This window comes from Octopus sinensis, linkage group LG13 (genome assembly GCF_006345805.1).
Source record: "Octopus sinensis linkage group LG13, ASM634580v1, whole genome shotgun sequence".
Classification (NCBI taxonomy): domain Eukaryota; kingdom Metazoa; phylum Mollusca; class Cephalopoda; order Octopoda; family Octopodidae; genus Octopus; species Octopus sinensis.
Genome location: NC_043009.1, coordinates 9304150 through 9314373, shown reverse-complemented (window position 1 = coordinate 9314373; position 10224 = coordinate 9304150).

Genomic DNA, 10224 nt, shown 5'->3' with positions numbered 1-10224 from the left:
TATTATTATTATTATTATTATTATCATTGAGTGAGAGAGCAGTGCATGCCATCAAAGTGGCACTGGGGTAAAATATACGAAGCCCAGTATACCCATCATGACTACCCGTCTGATAAGGGTACACTAGGCACATGCATCACAACCATATGTGCACAACATGGTGATCTCATATCAAGATAAACAGCACATGACCTTGCAGGTGGGGCCCAGTTAGAATTTTCTTCTGGTCGAGTAACCCATCCCTCTCAAAAGGTCCTTGAATAAGGGTTGTTTAAGGATGTTGAACGAAACACCCATGTTTCCAGAGGTGAATTATCCAAATCCCCCAAAATTCCTCTCAACACATGGCTACGATGTGCCCCCATTACTTCTGCTCATGATCAGAGATGCACATATCATCAGCTACTAAGGGACATGCTCAACTGGTTAAAGTCAAACAACTGACAAGCAAATCTGTGGTATTGAGCAGAATATTTGCTGTAGCCTATCTTTTATACCAAGACAAAACAATTAAGATCAGAAGCCATGAGAGCCACTGCCTGGTACTGCATCAGGGTATTTTATTATTATTGTTATTATTATAATTATTATCATTATTGTTATTATTATATTATTATCATTATCATCATCAGCATCATCATCATCATCATCATCATCATCAGTAGTAGTAGTAGTAGTAGTAGTAGTATCATTATTATTATTATTATTATTATTATTATTATTATTATTATTATTATTATTATTATTATTCAGGTCACAAGAGTGTTGATGTTGAGATAAATCCTCATCATCTTCATCGTCCTCATCATCCTCCTCTAATGTCCATTTTCCATGCCGCAATAGGTTGGACAGTTTGACCAGAGCTAGCAAACAGGAGGGCTGTATCTGGTTTCAGTCTGATTTGGCTTGGTTTCTATGACTGGATGCTCTTCCTAATGCCAACCACTTTACAGAGTGTGCTGGGTGCTTTTAACATGGCATCAGCATGAATGCTTTTACATGATGCCAGTGCAGGGCTCTTGCAGGCTAAACCTTTTCATCAGGGTGAGCAGTATTAACACTCCTGCTGTGGAGGACAGGTCTTCTGGAGTACAGCAAGGTGTCAGTTAATTTGGTTCTTTGTCATCTCCTAACACTTGTGCATTCACAGATCCACTTATACAAACATAAGGCGGTGAGCTGGCAGAATCATTAGCACACCAGGTGAAATGCTTAGCGGTTTTTCGTCTGCCGCTACATTCTGAGTTCAAATTCGGCTGAGGTCAACTTTGCCTTTCATCCTTTCGGGGGTCGATAAGTTAAGTAACAGTTACACACTGGAGTCGATGTAATCGACTTAATCCATTTGTCAGTCCTTGTTTGCCCCCTCTATGTTTAGCCCCTTGTGAGCAATAAAGAAATAAGATCCACTTATACAAACATTTATACATGGTGTTAATAATACAAATATTGTTCTCAAATTTTTTGTACAAGGCCAGTAAGTATGAGCCAAGAGGGGAAGTCAATCACATCAATGCCAGTGCTCAACTGGTACTTATTTTATTGACCCCAGAAAGATGAAAGGCAAAGTCAACCTTGGTGGAATTTGAACTCAGAACATAGAGATGGGTGAAATACTGCAAAGCCTTTTGCCCAACATGCAAATGATCTTTATTTCTTTACTGCCCACAAGGGGCTACACACAGAGGGGACAAACAAGGACAGACAAACAGATTAAGTCGATTATATCGACCCCAGTACGTAACTGGTACTTAATTTATTGACCCCGAAAGGATGAAAAGCAAAGTCAACCTCGGCAGAATTTGAACTCAGAACATAGCGGCAGACGAAATACCACTAAGCATTTCACCCAGCATGCTAACGTTTCTGCCAACTCACTGCCAACATGCAAATGATTTTACCAACTTGCCACCTTATAATAAATATTGGTTTCAAATTTTGGCACAAGGCCAGCAAGTTTTGGGGAGAGGGTAAGTCAATTACATCGACTCCAGTGCTCAACTGGTACTTATTTTATCAACCCCGAAAGAAAGAAAGGCAAAGTTAACCCTGGCGAAATTTTAACTCAGAACATAAAGACACACGAAATTCTGATAAGCATTTCTCCAGGGATGATAATTCTACCATTTTGCTGCTTTTATTAATACAAATATTAACGCTCTATAATAAGCAGATTTGTTCTAAATCAGCAATCCCAACTACAACTATTCCATATTTTCTAAGATATTTTCTTTTCATGTGCAGTTTGTTACTATAGACACTGTTCCTTATAAGAACTCATTTAAAAAGCGCCATGCTTGAGTTGAGAACTCAGACTAAAGAAACTGCTATGAAGATAATCAATAAAGGAGGTCTACCATGTAAAGCATGGAACTTGGCTCAGAGAGATCATTAACACAATCTAAATCATCATACATCATTAGAGTTGCACCAGTTAATTTGAATGATTGAAAGTTCAGAGATCAATTAGGTCGAATTAACCAAACGAATGTTTAGCTGAGTCAACAGGGTGCTAGTTGGCCTACCAGAGAAAGGCAGGAAGTTTATATATTATCAGTGGCACTCCTAACTTTTAACGACCTAATAAGATTACAATTTTTCAAATTGTTCTCTTTGTGCAAATGCACCATTGACCTAGTCGATAAGAACATTATTTCCCCTAGTTTAAAAATAAAGATTTCTTGTTCAATCCCAGTCTGGTATTAATTATGTACATGTCTAAGACACATGATGCTGAATAAAGATCAAACTGAATGAAATGTAGTCTAGTTGGAGATGGTAAAAATGCTTTCATCTCTGTAGACGAAGTTATAATGCATAAAAAAATTTTAACCGTATGAATAACAATTTATCCCAGATATTCAAATATTTATTAATGTCCTCATTCACTGAGCTTTACAAAGATACGCAAAAAGGGTACCGTACAATTCCTTAGGTCAATGTTTTGCAACCTTGCTTTCTTTATCAATTTTTTTTTCTTTTTCTTTCATAAACTCAAATTCCATAAGAAATTAAATAAAAAGACTGTCTTGAAAATGTTTCATCATCATCATCATCATCATCATCATCATCGTTTAATGTCCCTTTTCCATGCTAGCATGGGTTGGACGATTCGACTGGGGCCTGGGAAACCAGGGGGCTGTACCAGGCTCCAGTCTGATCTGGCAGTGTTTCTACAACTGGATGCCCTTCCTAATGCCAACCACTCCATGAGTGTAGTGGGTGCTTTTTACGTGCCAACGGCACAGATGCCAGAGGAGGCTGGCAGCGTCCACAATCGGTTGGTGCTTTTTATGTGCCACCGGCACAGAAGCCAGTGCCAAGTCCATCAAATGCCACCATGGATGAGAGGGAAATTTCATTTCAACTATGACCTGGTTTAGGCCAAATTTTAATGCAATACCCTAGCAAGAGGTAATTTTTTTCCCTGCAGGATCTCCTTATGACCTACAGATGACAATACCCCAACCAACCACTTCATACACACACACATTTGGGAGATATACTGTGCCTCATCATCATTACCCACATCATCATCATCATCATCATCATCGTTTAACGTCCGCTTTCCATGCTAGCATGAGTTGGACAGTTTGACTGAGGTCTGGGAATCCAGGAGGCTGCACCAGGCCCAGTCTGATCTGGCAGTGTTTCTACAACTGGATGCCTTTCCTAATGCCAACCACTCCATGAGTGTAGTGGGTGCTTTTTATGTGCCACCAGCACAGGTGCCAGGCGAGGCTGGCAAAGGCCACGATCAGTTGGTGCTTTTTATGTGCCACTGGCACAAAATTACAAACACAGAATAAAATACAAAAAGACACATAAATGCATTAGAAATTAGAATATAATTATTTCTCACAATACCTAGTTTCTAAGGAACGGCCATCTTCATCCTCCTCCTCCTCCGCCTCTTCTTCATCATAATTTTATGCTTATTTTCCTTGCTGGCATGGGTTGGACTATCCCTACATGAGAAACACTGCTCCAGGCAGCCAGCAAAGCATCATCACTGTATTCTTTTTCTTTTACTTGTTTCAGTCATTTGACTGCAGCCATGCTGGAGCACTGCCTTTAGTCGAACTAATCAACCTCAGGACTTATTCTTTGTAAGCCTAGTACTTATTCTATTGGTCTCTTTTGCCAAACCGCTAGGTTATGGGAATGTAAACACACCAGCATGAGTTGTCAAGCAATGGTGAGGGGACAAACACAGTCACACAAGTATATACATACAAACATATATATATATATATATATATATATATATATATATATATATATACATACATATATATATATATATATATATATATATATATATATATACATATATACATATATATATATACATATATATATATATATATATATACATATATACATATATATATATATATATATATATATATATATATATATATATATATATATATTATATATATATATACATATATATGCATATGTGAATTACAGGGATATGTCGTATGTGGAGTCCCATTTGTAGAAAATAGAAATAAACAGTCTATGACTGCTATTTCTAATTTTTTCGGTATGCGGCTAAGCAACCTGTTGCCTGCCCCTTCTATTTATATATACACATATATATATACAAACATATATATATATATATTTACTTTTTAAAAATTTTTATCTAGTTTCAGCTCACAAGCTGTGGCCATGCTGGGGCACCGCCATTATATATATATATATATACGTATATATGATAGGCTTCTTTCAATCTTCATCCACCAAATCCACTCACAAGGCTTTGGTCAGCCCAAGGCTATAGTAGAAGATGCCCAAGGTGTTACGCAGTGGGACTGAACCCAGAACCATGTGGTTGCTGCATGGAATTCAAATTATTCATAGAATGGTGCAAATAATAATGGAAAGCTATTGACATTCTCTTTCCTTAAAAGAAGTATATCCCTTAATAAAAAATCAAGAGGTAATCTGATTATGAAAAGTCTAACACATTCATTGTCTTTGTTACATATTGCTGAAATAAATGTTTTAACTAATATATTTTATAGACTGCTGGTCCCACCAAAACATGCACTGGTACTGCTACCACATAAAAAGCACCCAGTACACTTTGTGAAGTGGTTGGCATTAGAAAAGGGACCCAGCCGTAGAACCATGCTAAAACAGACTATGGAATACGATGCAGCTCCTGGCATTGCTAGCAACTGTCAAACCATCCAACCCATGCCAGCATGGAAAATGGACACTAATTGAAATGATGATGAAATGATGAAACTATTCCCCTGTCCATGAGAGTACCAGTAACCAAATCAATAGAGTACCAATCTTTGAAGAGAGGAATTTGTGGTTTTTATCTGCACTGTGATGAATCATATGACCATGATTCATCATCATCATCATCATCATTATCATCTTATGCATATATATGTGTTTATGTGAGTTTGTGTGTGTGTGTGTGTGTGTATGTGTGTATGTGTGTGTGTGTGTGTGTGTGTGTGTGTGTGTGTGTGTGTGTGTGTGTGCATGCACATGTATGTATGAATGTGTGTTTGTATCTCCTTGTCTTGTCATTGCACGATTGAGTGAGATCATCATTGTTTACATCTGACTCCTCAGATATGAAACCTCGTAACAGAAATCAGTGCTGGTTATAATTTCTATAGAATATCTGTAGATATAACCCCAACAAGTGATTTAGTAGCACTGCTAACACAGTAGAACAGAGTATTGACTTATAAAAACGTTTAATATACTTTGTAGTTTATTATGATTGTATAACGGAGGCGCATGGCTCAATGGTTAGAGCATTGAGCTTATGATCATGAGGTTGTGAGCTCGAATCCCGGACCAGGCTGCGTGTTGTGTTCTTGAGCAAGACACTTTACTTCACGTTGTTCCAGTTAACTCAGCTGTAGAAATGAGTTGCGACATCACGGGTGCCAAGTTGTATCGGCTGCTGCCTTTCCCTTGGATAACACTGGTGGCGTAGAGAGGGGAGGCCGGTATGCATGGGCGACTGCTGGTCTTCCATAAACCACCTTGCCCAGACTTGTGACTAGGAGGGTAACTTTCTAGGTGCAATCCCATGGTCAGTGTCGTGACCGAAGGGGGGTCCCGATAACGGACTATCACATCCCTACAAGTCATTAACAAGTAGTGTCTTCCATTTCCAGTCTTTCGTAGAAGCATGTCTGGGCATAGGAAACATTACTTTGCTTGGAAACAGCCTTAGAAAAATCTGCCTCAACAAATTCCATCTAACCCATGCAAGCATTGGGAAAATGGACAGTGAATGATGCTGGCACTGATGCTGCTAATACCATCAATGCCAAACCCAGAAACCCAGCTGAAGCTGCCGATTACAAAATGATGGCAACAGCATCAATGTATCAGAGCCAGTCACCACAAAGAATTTGGAATAAAAAGGGTGCTTTATTTTCTGATTAAAGATTCAGCCCAAAATTTTAGGCATTTCCTCTCCCTGACAACAAACTAACAAACTACACTCTGCATGGCAAATACCGTACCTTGCTTTTCTCTTTCAATATGTCTGTGTGCGTAACAATCTCATTGTCTTATTTTTAAAAGGGGAGGGAATGTGACGGAACAGATTAGTTGTATTCATTTCAACCTCCATTCTTTAGAAAATGTATTTAACATCTGGATTAATTGTAAATTTATTTTGCCTTATACATTGGCAACCACAGTTAAACAGTGTTAGATATTAGAAAGGGTTTTAAATTACCACACTTATTCTCTTGTTTAGAGTAACAATACACCACCTAACTACATGTCAGTTGTACTTTATAAGTTATTCAACTCAACTGAATCTGTTTAGCAGGCCAACTAGTTATGACAGGCCAACTAGGTAAGGCAGTAAACTACGAGTTGATAAATTGTAACTGGTGTTTTGTTGAGTATTTAGGTTCTACTTCTAGTGCAATATTCTTCTTCTCACCTGTTTGCTTGGAAATGGGTAGCAAATTGTATGGGAAAGTTATTCCCAATATACTGACATTCTATGAAGGGGAGAGCTACCTCTTATCTGTCATGAAATTGAAATATCATAGTGATCCGTAGAAGCACTTTTAGGGCTTCAGGAGCAGGAGATATTATATGTAGCAGCATTTAATAGTAACATCAGGAACGTAGAGATTGGAGAGTGGCTTGCTCAGTGATAATGTGTCTCAAACATCTTTTTCATTATTATCATTATTTTACCTGTTTTTTTTTTTTAATGATATAGGTTTGACAAGACTTGATGAGGTAATATTCTATGGCTGGACGCCTTTCCTGTCACCAACCTTTACTCATGTCCAAGAAGAGTATTTATTCCCCTAATCTTGCACACAATGAATCCTATAACAACTGTAAACATTCTTTTTTACTCTAAGCACAAGGCCTGAAATTTTGGGGGAGGGAGCCAGACGATTAGATCAACCCCAGTATGCAACTGGTACTTAATTTATCGACCCCGAAAGGATGAAAGCAAAGTCGACCTCGGCAGAATTTGAGACAGATGACAATCACATCAACTAATAAAATTCCACTATGCTTAAATTTCCACAAAATTCAGGCCTAATGAAAGCAAAATAGCAGAGGGGCAGGATGGACAAACAGTGAAATGAAGACACATGACCATCTACTAATGTAATTGGCAGTGTCTCTACTTTTCTGTTTGTCCATCCCCACCTCTATATTACATTCACTAGGTCTGGATATTGTACAGATACTGACAAAGTCTTTTAGTTAGCTGGGCTCTGATGCTTTTATAATCTCTGTATTTCATAGAAACACAAGCATATCATACAGTAAGCTGAATACTGAATTAAAATTAAAATGAACAAACATTTACCTGTCCATGCATAAATCATATATATTCGATGAATCCCTTTTGATTCAGTTTGCCGTATATAATTAACTATAGATTAACTATAAAACTGAATATTTACCACCTGTGGATTTTCCAGGGATATACAGCAGTCTTTTTATATAACTTTTTATATAACCACCACCACCACCATCACCACCACCACCACCACCATCAACAAAGTGTTCTTTTTTTACAGTGAGTAGCAATGATGATTTTAAGCCTGTTCAGTGTTATTTGAGAGCAATTCAGCTGCTATTTCTTGTAGGTTTTGTAAACCACATACGGCCTACTTTATTGACTCACCTAAGTGTTGGTGCTGGTGATGGGAGTAACAATGGTGACTAAAGGTTTGATGATGATGATGATAATGATGATGATGAAGATGGTAGTGGTGGTGATGGTGGTGGTGGTGGTGGTGCTGCTGCTGCTGCTGCTGATACCACTGATGGTGTTGGTAGTGCTAGTGCTGGTGGCAGTAACAGCAGACATGGCAATGATGACAATGACAAAAATGATGGCAATAATGATGATGACAAAAACAACAACAACGACGACGGTGATGATGATGATGATGACGAGGATAATGATGAGGAGGAGGAGGATGATGATGATGATGATGATGATGATGATGATGATGGTGATGGTGATGATGATGATGATGATGATGACGACGACGACGACAAGATGATGATGATGGTGATGATGATGGTGATGATGATGGTGATGTGCAGGAGGAAGGAGTCCAACGGTGATCTGTTTTAAAATTAACAAATAATAAGTGAAGAAAACCCCAATATTTGCTCAATAGTAATATTATCAACAGTTGGTGGTTTACAATGCACCATGAAGTATGTGTAAAATATACATTTAGATATTATATGTGTGTGTGTGTGTATATATATATATATATATATATATATATATATATATATATATATATATATATATATATACATACATACATATATATATACATCACTTTACATTAATACCCGCAATCTATGTAAATTCATTCACACACACACGCACCTTATAATTTTAGTTGCTAAGCAATTTATGAAGTGAAACTCAATTTTAAAATTCTGAACAAATATTTTTACAAACTAAAAATTCACTCGAGTTTGACTAAATTTGTTTTTCACGGTTGAATGATTAAGAAGTTTACTTTACAACCATGTACTTTCAGGCTTGATCCTACAACAGAGTATCTTGGACAATTATCCTTCCATTGCAGACCCACTTTAACCAGCACTATGTGAGTGGAATTTGGTAGGTGGAAAGTACAAGGGGGTGCTGAAAAGATGTCATCTAGTGTGTCACAAGGATCTATTCTTGGTCCCCTTTTGTTTGTTGCATACATTAATGACATAGATACCAACTTAAAGTGCTGAAATATGCAGATGACATCAAGCTGTACCTTGAGATAAAAATGACAGATCCTGAATACTATAGATCTTTCCTGCAATCAAACCTGGACACAATGCAATAACGGATCACTGACTGGTAACTCAAGCTGGCTGTGGACAAGGGTACCAAGATGCATTTTGGGAGGAAAATCCCAGTGTCCACATACTCTCTCCACAACACTAATATCAAGAAGTCTTCTTGTGAAAGTGACATGGGCATTGCTGTCAGCAGTGATTTGCACTGGACAAAGCACATCTCTAAAATTGTCAAGAAGGCTGAGGATGTATTGGCAAGGCTGTATATGGTAATGGTGCAGCCACACTTGGAATTTGTATCACCAGTCTGGAAACTGTTCAGAGAAGTGCAACCAAGTGAATACCCTCCATCAGGCATCTACCATACTCTGAACGCCTTGCTTCCCTGGGCATAGATACATTGAAGCTCCGATGTCTGGCAACTGACTTGGTAAACACCCACAAAATTATTAACCATTGTGCCAACAACCACCTTGAGCACCTTTTTGAACTTCATGTGTCTAACACATGTGGGCATGCCTACAAGGTCAGAAAGCAGCACAGCTCCCATGACTTTCAGAAGCATTTTTTCACACCCAGAATTGCTGAAGCATGGAACAAACTACCTGCATCAGTTGTTAGCAGCCAAAACATTGCATCCTTGCTTTCTGAAATTCACCAACACTACACCCGACATCTACCACTCCATACACATGCACACATGTATATCATGACTCATACACTGTTCACTTTCCTCACATTTGTACACAATTCTATGTACAATACATGCACCTTTGCTGAGTTGTAATGCACCTGTCCACTATACACAATAATTTCATTATATATATATATATATATATATATATATATATATATAATAGAAATATTAAAATTACTAAGTCTCTATAAAAGAAATTACGACAGCATTTACTGGAAATTAAT